At 43.5% G+C, this 14,437-nt stretch overlaps 1 pseudogene; it reads right to left on the bottom strand.

The window, feature by feature from the left end:
* Nucleotides 1–4,878: 4,878 nt before the first annotated feature.
* On the bottom strand, nucleotides 4,879–10,304 carry LOC119335531 (annotated as a pseudogene).
* Between the last annotated feature and the right edge of the window lie 4,133 nt (nucleotides 10,305–14,437).

Raw genomic sequence — 14,437 nt, 5'->3', positions numbered from 1 at the left:
TTCAGAGGCCTTGAATAGCGCCTTCCAGGCGCCTTTGTGCGTCATGCCGTAGAGCTTTTGAAGCATCTGGTGTTCGGCCTGGACGAACTCCCACAGATTAAAAACCCGTCTTTGGCATGGAAGAATCCGGCAGACAAGCATGACCTGGACCACGTTAACAAGCTTGATTTTCTTGTCCTTCATATTCTTGATGCAGTTCTGGAGTTCGGTCAGCTCTGCAGGTTCGCCCCAGGCTAGGCCCTTCCTTTCCCAGGAGGTGAGCCGCATGGGGGCTCCAGATCGAAATTCGGGGGGCGCCGCCCAGTTGGCGTCGCGTGGCTCGGTGATGTAGAACCACCCCGATTGCCACCCTTTCACGGTCTCCGCGAAGGAGCCGTCGAGCCAGGTGACGTGGGGCATCTTGCCCACCATGGCGCCTCCGCACTCCGCTTGTTGGCCGCTCACGATCTTCGGCTTCACACAGAAGATTCGTAGCCACATGCCGAAGTGAGGCCTGATGCGAAGGAAGGCCTCACACACGACGATAAACGCCGAGATGTTGAGGATGAAATTTGGGGCTAGATCGTGGAAGACTAGCCCGTAATAGAACATGAGCCCGCGGACGAAGGGATTAAGTGGAAATCCCAGTCCACGCATAAAGTGGGCGAGAAATACGACCCTCTCATGGGGTTCCGGAGTTGGAGTGACCTGCCCCTTCTTCGGCAGCCGGTGCGCAATGTCTGCGGCCAAGTACCTGGCCGCCCGGAGCTTCGCAATATGCTCCTCCTTCACGGTGGAGGCCACCCACTTGCCTCCTGCTCCGGACATGTTTGGCTGTGCGGAGAAGGCGTGAACCAGGGCGCTGGAGCTCGAGGGTGTGTGAATGGATGAGCAGAGGAGGAAGAAGGTGTGGGTGAAGATGGGGAATCATTATCCCTTTATAGAGGCGACGGATGATGCGCCTCCCCACTTTCCCGTTGAGAATCGCTTATTTCCCAAACGCCACGATTGATTGCGCGGTTGGGTTACCCACACCCGTATTGATGGAAATCCCGTAATGAGGGGACATAATCTCTGCTGTGACAAGACGTGCCAAGGAAACCGCCTCGCAATATGCGCTACAGCTGGTTATGGAAAAACGGTTCGAATAATGACCCGACTGTGGTGTCATGTCACTTTGTCTAAAGTTGTCAGCATGTTATATTTTGTTAAATATCATCCTCTCTACGGTGGTATGTGAAGATCATCTCGCAGATCCGGACACGGTCTAAGTGTTCGATAATTACTTTGGAGTATTCGGAGAGGGAACCCGCCTTGCAATGCCGAAGACAAAACTGCGCGCCGGACTCATCGTCATTGAAGCCTGGTTCAGGGGCTACTGAGGGAGTCCTGGATTAGAGGGTATCCGGACAGCCGGACTATATACTTTGTCCAGACTGATGGAGCGTGAAAATACAAGACTCAAGACTTCGTCCCGTATCTGGATGGGACTCTCCTTTGCGTGGAAGGCAAGCTTGGCGATCCGGATATTATATTTCCTTCCTTGTAACCGACTCCATGTAAACCCTAGCCCTCTCCGGTGTCTATATAAACCGGAGAGTTTGGTCTTTAGAGGGACGATCACAATCATAAACATATAGTCCGGCGTGCTCTGAAATATGATTTCTGCCTCTACAGCTACAGAGTCCACACCGATTAGCCAAAAAACACAAAGAAACAACATTTCTTAAGGGTGAAACAAGAGACTACCTATTGCGTGACTCCAGCGAGAATAGTGGTGCTCCTGCTCGGCAAACCCTCTTGGACGCGCGGGCACTATATCTCGCTTTGTGCAAGAGTTTCTTCCGTCTGTCCTGAAGCTTTCGTGCCCGCACTGTGTAAACTGGCCAGCCCGTTTTCATCTTTTTTTTCCCTTCGTTGGTTCGTTCGATCGAGTGAGTTCGCAGGTTCGCTCGCATGGTTCGGGTGTTTTCGGTTTCTTTTGATTTTTATTTTTTTCAATTTCTTTGTTTCCTCTTGTTTTTCTGGTTTTCTGTTTTTTTTCATCGGTTTTCTTTGTATTTCTCCGGTTTTCATCGAGCTTCCAATTTTTTTCCTCCTTTTTATTATTTTCTCTCTTTTTTGTTTTTTATCTTTCTTCGTTTTCACCATTTTTCTTTGTTTAGTTCTCATGGTTTATCTATTAAAATGACACAAATACAAGATTATAATTTTTAAAATACATGGTCAACATTTGTTGTATGCACATTTAATTTTTTTACAAATGCTTAATTAATATTTTTCTAATAAAAGATTAACATTTCTAATACATACTCAATTTTTTTCTATACACATTTAATATTTTTAAATGCTTGAGTAACATTTTTCAAATACTTGCCTAACATTTTTCCAAATTCTTGATTAGATTTGTGAAATACATGATCCATTTTTCACACGTATTGTATATTTTTTGTATACCATTTTGGTATACATGGGAATCGTTTTCTCTACACATGTTTAACATTTTTCGAATACTTGGTCAACATTTTTTAATGTTTCATATTCACTAGCAAAGGAGCCTGTGCCTTGTAATGACAAACGATTGAAAATCATACCACACTCCCCAAATACAATAAGCATGACTAGGTCCATGTACTTCATTTCAACACATGGCATCCCATTGGCCTGGTTAATTTCGTGCCTAAAATTGAACCCCGAGCCCGGCCCAAAACTTACACTGGGCAGCAAAACAAAGCCCAAGTCTGGCCCAGCCCAGCCCGGGTTATCGGGACGGGCTGCCCATGCCTGGGTTTAAGACATAGGGGCGCCATACTGGATGCCCGCGTGCCTCCAATACTCGCAGCTTTGCTAAAGTGAACCAAGCGAGCGACGTAAGACTGTACAGCCCACTTCTGTTCCCTAAACCGGGTTTGTTTCTATTTTTTTCTTGTTTTTTTTCGATTATTATTTCTTTTCATTTTTTCTTTTTTTGCAAATATAAAATTTCATGAAATGTCTACAATTTAAATTTTCCTTCAATTTTTAAAAAATCAAAAATCCAAAATTTTCACTTTTTTAATTGTTCAACTTTTGAAAATTTTGCTCTTGTTTTCAAAAAGGCAAAGAATAAAAGCATGTTCACCGTTCATGGAAAAAAACCATTTTGTGTTTGAAAATTGTTGGCGTGCATTTGAAAAAAAGTTTACAGTGCATTGAAAAAACATTTAGTGTGTATTTGAATAATGTTCACCGCATATTAAGAAAAAATTTAGTGTGTATCTGACCACGCACCATACAAAGCGAGCGACAGGACACCGAAATAAAATGTTGTCTCCAAAGCGTTGCATATCACACAGTGGTGAGATGTGATCCCGGCCAATTGCCAAGCAGCGAGCTCCATAATTTCACACTAGTGTCAAAAACGTTCTTATATTGTGGGACGGAGGGAGTATAAACTAACTGAAGGTACACACACATGCACCCACAAGTCAAACACATCTTCAGGTGTTGCAGAGCTCTGTACCTAGATGACAGGACCGTGACGAAAGAATTAACCATACAAACTAATCAAGCAATAAGTCACTAGACAGACATTCAGGGGGTATGTAATTTTCATGTCAGATAGAATGGAACATATAATTTTTTTTTCATTTGTACATACTACTTAGGCTATGTCGGGTTTCTTACAAGGTGGTTGTAACTTGTAACACCAGTAGGTGCTAACGACCAACCATTTTTTATAACTGAACCATTTCTGTAAAAGCCCCAAGAAATAAATGGCATATAGTACTCATATATCAGCCCACCTAATACATATGACTTGCTTCCATGAGCTCATCTGCCTATACAACACGTTTTTTTCCGAAAAGGGGGTTTACCCCAGCCTTTGCATCAGAAAGATGCATACCGCTCATCTAATTAATAAAAATATCCAGCAATAGTCTCCAAGTCTCGTAATAGGAAGTAAACAAATGCTCACAAGAGCTAAACAAAAAAGACAAAGCCACAACCGGCTGGCTCGAGAACGTGAGCGGCCCAAGAACGTGTGTGGCCTCAGCGCCAAATGTGGCCAAAGCAGAGGAGATGACGCCAGGGCAGGACTGAGCTAGTGGAGGAGGCGCTGCACTGCTATCCAGTCTTGAATCATCGACAGGGAGGGGAGCAGGCCTGCCATGTAAAAGACATGAAACGAATCAGTACGGCCAAAAACCTAAATCGTTCGTTTGAAATGTACTCCCTCCGTCCGGAAATACTTGTCATCAAAATGGATAAAAAAGGATGTATCTAGACGTATTTTAGTTCGAGATACATCTCTTTTTATCCATTTTGATGACAAGTATTTTCGGACGGAGGAATAACATTTTGAGCCACCACTTGATGTCATCAGTTACCTCTGAAATGGCCGATTGTGCACAACTGCGCAGCTCTCCGCCGAGACACTTCTAAGTGGTTACTTCTGAATACCAACCAGCTTGTAAACATTTATTGTTGGGTGTAAATATATTGTTCTGCAAAAACAGGGCAGTGAATCTGAGAATCAGAAAAAATGATGAACAAGTTAATGGATTTCATCATCGTGGATATAGTTGCTCGGTCATTACTTTCAGCGGTTGGTCAGCTGGTGAACCTGCCAAAATGGAACTGATACTCTGAAGGTTGACAGTGAAACATCACCATATATCAAAACCGCCCAGGATGAGGATAGGCTGGAACTAAAGGTTTCAGTCGTTGGTCGGCTGTTGGCCTTGTGAAACTGAAACACATCAGTGAATAGCCTGGAACAAATCAGTGCCTTAGTAGGGTTCTACTATTATTTTTCCCTTTCTAAAAGAAGGGATAGAACTGACCAACTGACCTTTTTCTGTTACTGACGGTGACTGTCATGGTTCGGCAGAATCGATGTAAATGTAATGAATGCAAGACTCCCAGAAATATGGTTCTGCAGAATCCAAGTAAGGAATGTAAGACTCCCAAAATTAGCAAGGTAAGGGAACTCATTGATCTAATTCATTACTTTGAGTTGGCCAGTTAATGAAACTGGCAAGTAGGAACTAAAACTCTGAAGGTTGCCGGTCAGTGAAACATTACCGTATAGCAATCTGCACAAGACGCTGTTTTTTTTTTTGGCAGCTGGTGGTACCATGGACGACCAAGAGCTTGAAAAATGGTGTACCTGTTCCAATATTGCTGCATATAATGTACCTCTGAGATATTCAGATAAGTATGAGGAAACATAGTTGCCTTAGGCCACCAAAGAAGGATCAAAGAACGTGTGCTGCTTACACCATATGCATTCAAACCGTTTTCTCTTCCTCTTCTGTCAAACTTTCCAACACCAGATCATCATTCCAAAACTCCAATGTGTGGATAGTAGCTAGTGTTAAGTAAACTGCAGACTGGAGCAACAAGCACCGTTGAGAATGCTAAACTAAAAATTAGGTAAAATGAAGGAAAGAGGAATCAACTGACCTTCAAAATGTTCATGGTTGAACCACACAGCTGCTTCTTGAGTATAATTTTGTTGCTGTTTTTGTTTGGTTAGAGCAGCCAATTAAGTCCTGAATGCCAAATACACTATCAGCCCTAATTGTTCTGCAGAACCATAGTAGTAAAGAACTTAAGGTCAGAAAACCAACATATAAATGCTCAGACAAACCCAATTTTCCAGATGATACTGTATCTAACCTTGAATGACAAATATATAAGCATGCAGTCACCTTCAGGTCTTCAAAATTTAGCACGCAACTTTTGCTGTTAACAATCCAAACTGTGGTACTCCTGCTCCATCCCAAATTGCACCAGTGTGCTCTAGTAGGAGGCAGAACAACAGGTACCACAACTGTGTAGAAATAGAAAAGGAAGATATATAAGGTCTGATAGATGTACTGTGTATAACTGATATGCACACCGGAACGAGTACAAGTTCAGGTTGGTTTTGCACGCACTTTACCAATTAAACGGCCGGCAAATGGATGACTGACTGGCTGACTGACGTGTGGACGTACGACATGATTTGTATTGGTCCTGACCAGACGTTGATCTATAGTCTTGTATCTCTGTAAGAGGAGGACGAAAGGTTTGACAACTTATGTACACGATGAGGTTGAAACGAGCAGCTGTGCCAGCAATTATGCCACCTGTCAGATTTTACAAGTTGTTAGTTTTTTTTACTGCAACAAGTTATTGTAGTTAGTAGTAGTACAAAACAGTAGAGAATCGTGGGAGATATTTCCTTTCCTCGTACTATACTGAGTATAAGGAAAAAAAAGGGAAACGTGCTACTCCCTCCGTTCCTAAATATTTGTCTTTTTATAGATTTCAAATGAACTATCACATATGGATGTATATAGACATAATTTAAAGTGTAGATTCACTCATTTTGCTCCATATGTAGTCACTTGTTGAAATCTCTAGAAAGACAAATATTTAGGAACGGAGGGAGTAGATAGTAGTAGATAGCAGGAGGCGTGTTGTTACCTTTTGTTACTCAGCAATCCTCCACCCGAAGACCTGGGATCGTTCCCTTTAATTTCTTGATTTGCTCTTGTAGCTCGGGACTGCAACCTTTTACGTGTAGTGTCTTCAGTGAAGTGGGGAAGGGGCCCTTGGGCAGCGATCGGATTTGAGGACAATAATTGACACCTATTTCCCGAAGAGAAGGAAGGTTGTATAACCCCTGAGGAAGGGACGGCAGATTCAGGCAATTCCAAACATTGATGTCATCAAGGGAGGTGAGGAGCTGAAGAGCTCTCTCTTCCTCTTCCGTGAAGCTTTCTGCCCGCTCATCATACCAGAATTCTAACCTCTCGAGGGTAGCGGCGAGGAGGCTGCAGATGGGAGCAACAAGCACCGCTGAGATGCAATCCACTTCAAGCCATGTCAACTTAAAGGAGCATGCAGGCAATGACAGGTTGGTCCATGCTACTGCCAATTCTGAGCACAGATCCGCTGATACAGAGCGGCTGAGACACTTATCTGTGTTATAGACCAACAATGTATCAAGGTTGACTGTGATGAGAGGATTAAACCCATCCATCGTTAATTTCTCACAGTCCACCAGTAGTAGCTCGGTCAGACAAGTGAGGTTTGCGAGCGGAGCCATTGACTGCATGCCCGACTCTCCTTGGATCTCAAGTTTCTTGAGGGAAGCGGGCAAAGGCCTGATGGTGTGAAAGAAATTGGGACAATCAAATACTACAACTGATTCAAGGCACATGAGATCCTGCAGTCCATGGCACGTGATGCTGCATCCGAAGAAATGTAGCGTTGCTCGGGATTTCAGCTTATTGACCTCCGTCAGTGAAAAGTGTGACACATTGCAGAAATGCAATGTTTTTACATTAGGCAGGTTATGCAAGGCCAACCCACCACTATACCCATCAATAGTGAGGTTCGTTCCATAATAACCAAGCTTTGTAGAAGGAAGTGCCACGTGACAATATGTCAGCGTGGACGTGTGAAGCATTGGGGGCAGAGACAACTTTGGGCAATATTCAATGGAAAAATGCAGAAGATTGGCATAAGAGACAGAGCACTCCAGAAAGGGCACCGCGCAGAGATTGGGACAATCTTTGCAGCTGATGTATTCAAGCCTTGAAAAAGAATGGGCATTAGCTCCCCTAACCCACTCCATAAATTCAGGTAAATCATCAAGAGTGATCCGCTTGAGATGCACAAAACTTTCATCTGTAACACCACCAAAGCCAGGTCTGATCTCACGAAGTACAGAGATCCTCATCAATGTGAGTGATGTGAGATGCAATAGCTGCCCAAAAGGTGGAAGAGTGCCCCAGGACACACCCTCTAGGTGGAGAGACCCCAGCCTTTTGATGCTAACATCACCACACAACCAACTAGGACCAGTCATACCACCATGATTTATAATGCTAAGTGCTCCAAGTTTATGGTGTGGCTGAAGAGCATCGAGAACATCAGATTCTGTGCTGTGTTGGTGATCTGTACCCCAAACTAACCCCAACTCTTTCAAATCTCTTTTACCCACAAGCTTGGCTTCAGCAGCCTCTTCCCTGGTTGCCACCTTCTCAAGATTATGTATGCTGAGTTCTCCTCCAAGCTCTGTGAGTTCCCCCAACTCTCTCAGCTCAAATCCAACACTCTCTTTTTTAACACAAAACCTTCTTAGCTCCTGCAAGCATTTCATCTTTCCGATCCCAGGAACATTGCATTGGATTTCTTTTACAACAAAAAGATGGCATAAATTGATAAGGCGGCTAATGTCTTTAGGTAAATTCTTATACATACCAAAGCTTCTAAGGTCTAAAGAATGCCAAGTGATAAAATCTGGATAGTGTACCAGGAAAAGGCGCTTCTGGCCAATTGTGCGGTAATGATATAATAATGTTTAGGTACCGGAGGTGGATAAGTTTTGAAAAGTTGAGTGGCAAAGATTTTTTGGATTTCGCTACTATATATAGGACACGAAGACCCTCTATTTCCTTAAAAATATCTTTCAAAAATCCATCAATTGTTTCTTCATATTCTCTAAAAATCATCAAGGCTCGCAAATTGGGAATGTCTATCTTGCTCCTCAATTTAATCATTTCTTCCCTAAGACCCCCTTCAAATCTATCTTCCATTGTGACGGATACGTGTCGAACAGTTTGTGGGATGTCATCAACTCTAAAATTTGAACTACATATGTTGAGGCACTCTTGTGATGAAACACTCCGAGACAGTTCATGTAACAAATCATGCATTACATAGTATTGACCTTCAAACTCATCATCTTCCTTCATGAGAAAACCATTCTCTACAAGTTCTTCTATATAATTCTCATCTTTTTCAATGATTCCTAATGCAATCCAAAAATACGTAATATCTATCTTCTTAAACTTATAATCTTCAGGGAACAAGGAAAAATACGAAAAACATTTTTTTAGATGAAAGTGAAGGTAATCATAGCTAATCCTTAATGATGGCATAATGTCATCAACATTTCCCTCCTTCTGCCACTCATTGTTTTCAAGAACTCCCATCCAATGTTCCCGAGAGAAGTCATTGCGCAATAACCGACCAACTGTTAAGGCTGCCAGAGGTGAACCCTTCAACTTCTTTGCAATATCAATAGCAAGATCATCTAAGTCCTCTTGGCAATACTCAGGTTTGTTTCCCCCAAATATTAATGAAAAGAATGTAAAGAACTCATCAAACTCCAGACCTTGCAGTGCTATTGGGTTGGTGGTTTTCACCATTTCAGCAATATATGGAAATCGAGTTGTGACAAGAATTGTGCTACCCTTGGCTTCCCCCATCCTGAAAGGAGCCAAGAGGGTTTTCCAGCCCCCACTATTGCATTTCCATATATCATCAAACACGATTAAAAAACTTTTGGACTTGAGTTCCTGTGTGATGGATATTTGGAGCTCATCTAAATTGTCTGTTTGATTTGAAGTGTTGCTCTTTTGTATGGAGCTAAGGATTTGTTGGCTGAGCTTAACCACATCAAACTCAGTTGATACACATACCCAAGCCGTAACAGCAAAGTGCTCTTTTATCCTTTTATCATTATAAAGGTGCTGGGTGAAGGTTGTCTTTCCAATACCCCCTGGACCAACTATAGGAAGAACAGGAAGGGTTTCACAGTGCTCTGTGGCAGCAGTGAGGATGACATCTATGGTTTTATCCAAAAGGGTTGTCCTCCCATGCAATTGTTTCTGTGTAATGGTTGATCCTGTGACACGATGACTTGGGGTGACTGTCGTGGTGGTGCTATGGTGTGGAATTATCTGGAGCAAAATGGAGACACGGTCACAGAGGGATTGTATTTCCTCTATCACTAACTTGATTTTGTTGGAAATGGCAACTCTACCAAACGACAACTTAGCAACTGGACCATCACTATCATCACTACCAGTGTTCAGAATTGCATTGGGTGGGTTATCAGGAACGACATCAGCAGCAACACCATTGACATCTTTCTTGCCCAAACAAGAAAAGCATGCAAAGCAGTTACCGACAGTGTGGCGGAGAGCATGGCGACCGTGGCGAGCATGGCCACGGAGGTCTTCACCCAGATCCGGCACCGCATAGTGTGTGCCGTCGAGCTGGTCCTGGATGATGAAGTAGTGGAGCTCATCCAGCACATCCTCGGCCTCGTCGGCCTTGGCGCTGAGCTTCTGCAACAACTCCTGGAGACCCGGGTTGCAACTCACGCCCCTCCTCTGGGCCTCGTGCAGCAGCCCCTTGGTGAGCAAGAGATCTTGCTTGATCTTCTCGGAGTTGAGGCCGAGCTGGGAGCTGGCAATGAACGCCTCCACGAACTCATTGGACAGGTGGTTCAGCACGCTGCCGATGAGCCTGTTCGCCACGCCGATCGCCGCCTCCATCTCCTCTGGCGCCCCTGCTGTTCGGATGTGTGTCCCTGGTTGGTTGATGGATGGACTCTTTTATAGCACAGATCTGTAGGCACAGAGCGGGTAATCCTCTCCACTTAGCAATAACTACGTAGTAAAGAGGTCTAGATCTGAAATTGAAGCATGAGCCAGTCCAGCATATATAAAAAATCAATCCGGAATCCGAGGCAGAAGATAGTCCATGTGAAAGCAACAAAGCACGGGACAAAGAGTTGCAGAATTTTTAAGGAAGAATAGCAGAGTGAGCTGCTGCATTGACTCGATGGAAATCGCCGCAACCGACCGTTGCTAATGCCTTGTTTCATCTGCACGCGCGCGTGCATGTGAGGCGATCGATGATGAACGGGATGGGGAGCCACAGCTCGAGGTGCCTGCCATGGCATGTGGAACGGGGCCATGCAATGGTTTTCAGTTGTATTTCTTGTTTAGTGTCTGGACAATCAGAGTTGGCGTTACAGATCCACGTCTAGTCTTGTTTGCAAAGAGGATCTTCTCTGTACTCCTGCTCTTGTCATCGTCTTCAGTTAACTCTGTGTATGCGAGGGGGACAACAGTCCATGTGAAACCAACTAAGCACAGAAGAAAAGGTGCAGCATTTTTAAGAAAAGATTAACAGAGTGACCTGCATTGACTCGATGGACGGAAATTGCTGCGACCCACCCTTGGTTGTCTCATCTGCACGCGAGCGCAACCGCAGATCGATGACGGACGCGAAGTGGTACCACAGGTCGAGGTGCCGCACCGGCCATGGGGTGAGGAACGGGGCTCTGATTTGTCAATCAATTGTGTACTCCTATAAATGATTTAGTGGAAAATAATTGTGTGTTTCATATGATATTTCTATTTATTGATGCAATAAGAGGAATCACTAAAGAGACACCATAGTAAAATAAAACTTTGTAAAATGATTTGAATACTTTCATGAAAATGATATTTGGATACTTTTACTAAATAATGATTCAATTGCTTAAAACACATGAATAGAAAAGCCACCGGAATCAAAAGGTGAAACCCATGCCTCACAGATACTTATAAATCGATCGGGATAGAAGAGGGTTGTCACGTCATGAGAAATCGGTAACCTATACTCCACATAATATAGGCAGTTTAAGATCTTGTGTCCATCAATCATTTTTAGGGTTCACAATTGATATACAACTAATTGCCAAAATAGAACGATGCCAGGGTAGCAGCCTTGGGGTTATGGTAGACTCTATAGGCTGGTTCACACAATTGTACCAAATCTGCGCCAAATCATGGGCAGCCCCTCCGAATCCCATGGGGGTAGTCTACGGCGGGATTACGTGTCACCCATCTACTAGCGCCATTCCGGCCTAGCGTGGAGGGATAGCTGGTGCAACTATCGGAAGATCCACCATCGAGATGGTGTTGGAGCGCCGTTTCAAGTACGGAGTGGAAGCTCTTGTTCTGACCTTCAATGGTCGGGCTTAACAGTGAGGAACTCGGCGTGGAGGCATGCCCATATTGAAGGCGTTGTTGAGGAAGAAGTAGACTTTGTTGTTAATGTTAATTTCATAATTTTAATGGTTCTTCCATAGTTGTCTTTGGTTCATACTCTACCTGTCTACTCCCTCCGTTCCAAAATAGATGACTCAATTTTATACTAACTTAGTACAAAGTTGGGTCATCTATTTTAGAACGGAGGGAGTATGACTTTAGCTTCATTGGCTTGCATCAACATGAATAAAAATTATGCAGATGACAGTGGTTTCAACCTCCTTTAGGAAACAATTGTTTTTTATTTGGATATACCCGGTGCGTGTGTCTAAAATAAATATATCTCCGAAGAATTACTTTAAAGACAATACCAATGTCGTAAACTATTTAGACAGTGATTCTGTTATGTTAGGAAGATAAAGAAACTCCAACTGCATATCCTTTGTGCCATTTGAGAGCCAACCCATGCATGAGCTTGAAGATGAAATCAATGTGAAAGGTAGTGGGTAAGCATGGGACGAAAAGATGCACAACTTTTAAGGAAGAGGAGCAGAGAGACCTGCATTGACTCGATGGAAATTACAGGATCATCTTCAGTTGGGTCATCTCCTCTTACGCTGTTGATCATCTTCACTTAGCTAGATCTGAAATTGAAGCAAGAGCCGAGCCAGTACTATAAGGAATGGATCAGGAACTCGAGGAGATGTGAAAGCACGTAAGCAAGGGACAAAAAGGTGCAGAATTTTTAAGGAAGAAGAGCAGAGCGACCTGCTGCATTGACTCGATGGAAGGAAATTGCTGCGACCGGCCGTTGCCTCGTCTCATCTGCACGCTAGTGGGTAAGCACCGAACGTAAAGATGCAAATTTTCTTAGGGAAAGAAAGAACAGAGTAACCTGATGTGCTACTAAAGAACGTAAACCTGCATTGGCCGTTGTAAAGTTTTGTGCTACTAAAGAGATCTAAATCAGAAATTGAAGCACAAGCCACGCCAGCATAAGAAAATCAATCAGGAATCCGAGGCGGGCGACAGTCCATGTGCTAAGCAACAAAGCACGGGACAAAAAGGTGCAGAATTTTTAAGGAAGAATAGCAGAGTGAGCTGCTGCATTGACTCGATGGAAATCGCTGCGACCGACCGTTGCTAATGCCTTGTTTCATCTGCACTCGCGCGCGCATGTGAGGCGATCGATGATGCCTGCCATGGCATGAGGAACGGGGATATACAATGGTTTTCAGTTCTACTTCCTGTTTAGTGTCTGGACAATTAGAGTGGGTGTACACACACAGCATGAATAGTTACAGATCCACGTCTAGACTATGCTCTTGTTTGCAAAGAGGATCTTCTCTGTGCTCCTGCTCTTGTCATCCTCTTCAGTTAACTCATAATTACTGTAGTAAAGTTTGTAGTACTAATACTAAGCTAGCTAGATCTAAAACTGAAGCAGGAGCCAAGGCAGTATACAAATGAATCAGGAACGCGAGGGGGACGACAGTCCATGTGAAACCAACTAAGCACGGGAGCAAAGGTGCAGCATTTTTAAGAAAAGATTAACAGAGTGAACCACCGTTGGTTGTCTCATCTGCACGCGAGCGCAACCGCAGATCGAGGTGCCGCACCGGCCATGGCGTGAGGAACGGGGCTCTGATTTGTCATTGAATTGTGTACTCCTATAAATGATTTAGTGGAAAACAATTGTGTTTTACATATGATAATTTTATTTCTTGATGCAATACTAGGAATCAATAAAAAGCCTCCATAGTAAAATAAAACTTTGTAAAATGATTTGAACACTTTCATGAAACTGATATTTGGATACTTTTACTAAATAATGATTCAATTGCTTAAAACACATGAATAGAAAAGCCACCGGAATCAAAATGTGAAACCGATGCCTCATAGATACTTATAAATCGATCGGGATAGAAGACGGTTGTCTCGTCGATAGTAGCGGGCTGCCTGGGAAGTTGCACTATGGCCCATCTCGTACTCCATCGCATACGTTCCGTGCAAGGACTATCACACCATTGATATACCCGGTGTGTGAGTCTAAAATGAATATATGGCTGAAGAATTACTTTAAAGACCATGCCAATGTCATAAACTATATAGACAGTGAATCCGCTATGTTAGAAAGATAAAGAAACTCCAGCTGCATATCCTTTGTGCCATTTGAGAGCCAACCAATGCATGAGCTTGAAGATGAGATCCACGATACATGCATTCTGCAAGAAGATGCTCTCCACGTTAGACATAAACATGAAAGTATGAGGTAACAAAACAAAAACGGAAACTATAACATCAATACATGCGCTGCACTGGAGCACAATAGAACCGATACATGCGATGGACGGTGAGGGTAGTGGTGTGAGGTTTGTGACAAAAGGACATGATCTGATTTTGATCCTATCTTACCGTTGCTTTGCACTAGGCAATATTGAACCGAGGATGCATGGGAGGCATCTAGCAGGATGTTGCGCTGAAAGTCCGCTCAATCCGTCCTCGTTAACGGTAGCACTTGCTGCAACAGTCACAAGCAAGCAAGCCACTACTAGGCAGCAGTAATTAACTAATCTAGCTTACCGTGCATACTTTTTTTAGTTTGCTGATTGTGCATACTGGCCTGCTACTGCTCAGGCCATTTTCTT

Source organism: Triticum dicoccoides, chromosome 7B, assembly GCF_002162155.2.
Source record: "Triticum dicoccoides isolate Atlit2015 ecotype Zavitan chromosome 7B, WEW_v2.0, whole genome shotgun sequence".
In the NCBI taxonomy this organism is placed as follows: Eukaryota; Viridiplantae; Streptophyta; class Magnoliopsida; order Poales; family Poaceae; genus Triticum; species Triticum dicoccoides.
Note: the sequence above shows the minus strand (reverse complement) of the source record. Positions and strands in the feature narration are given on the sequence as shown.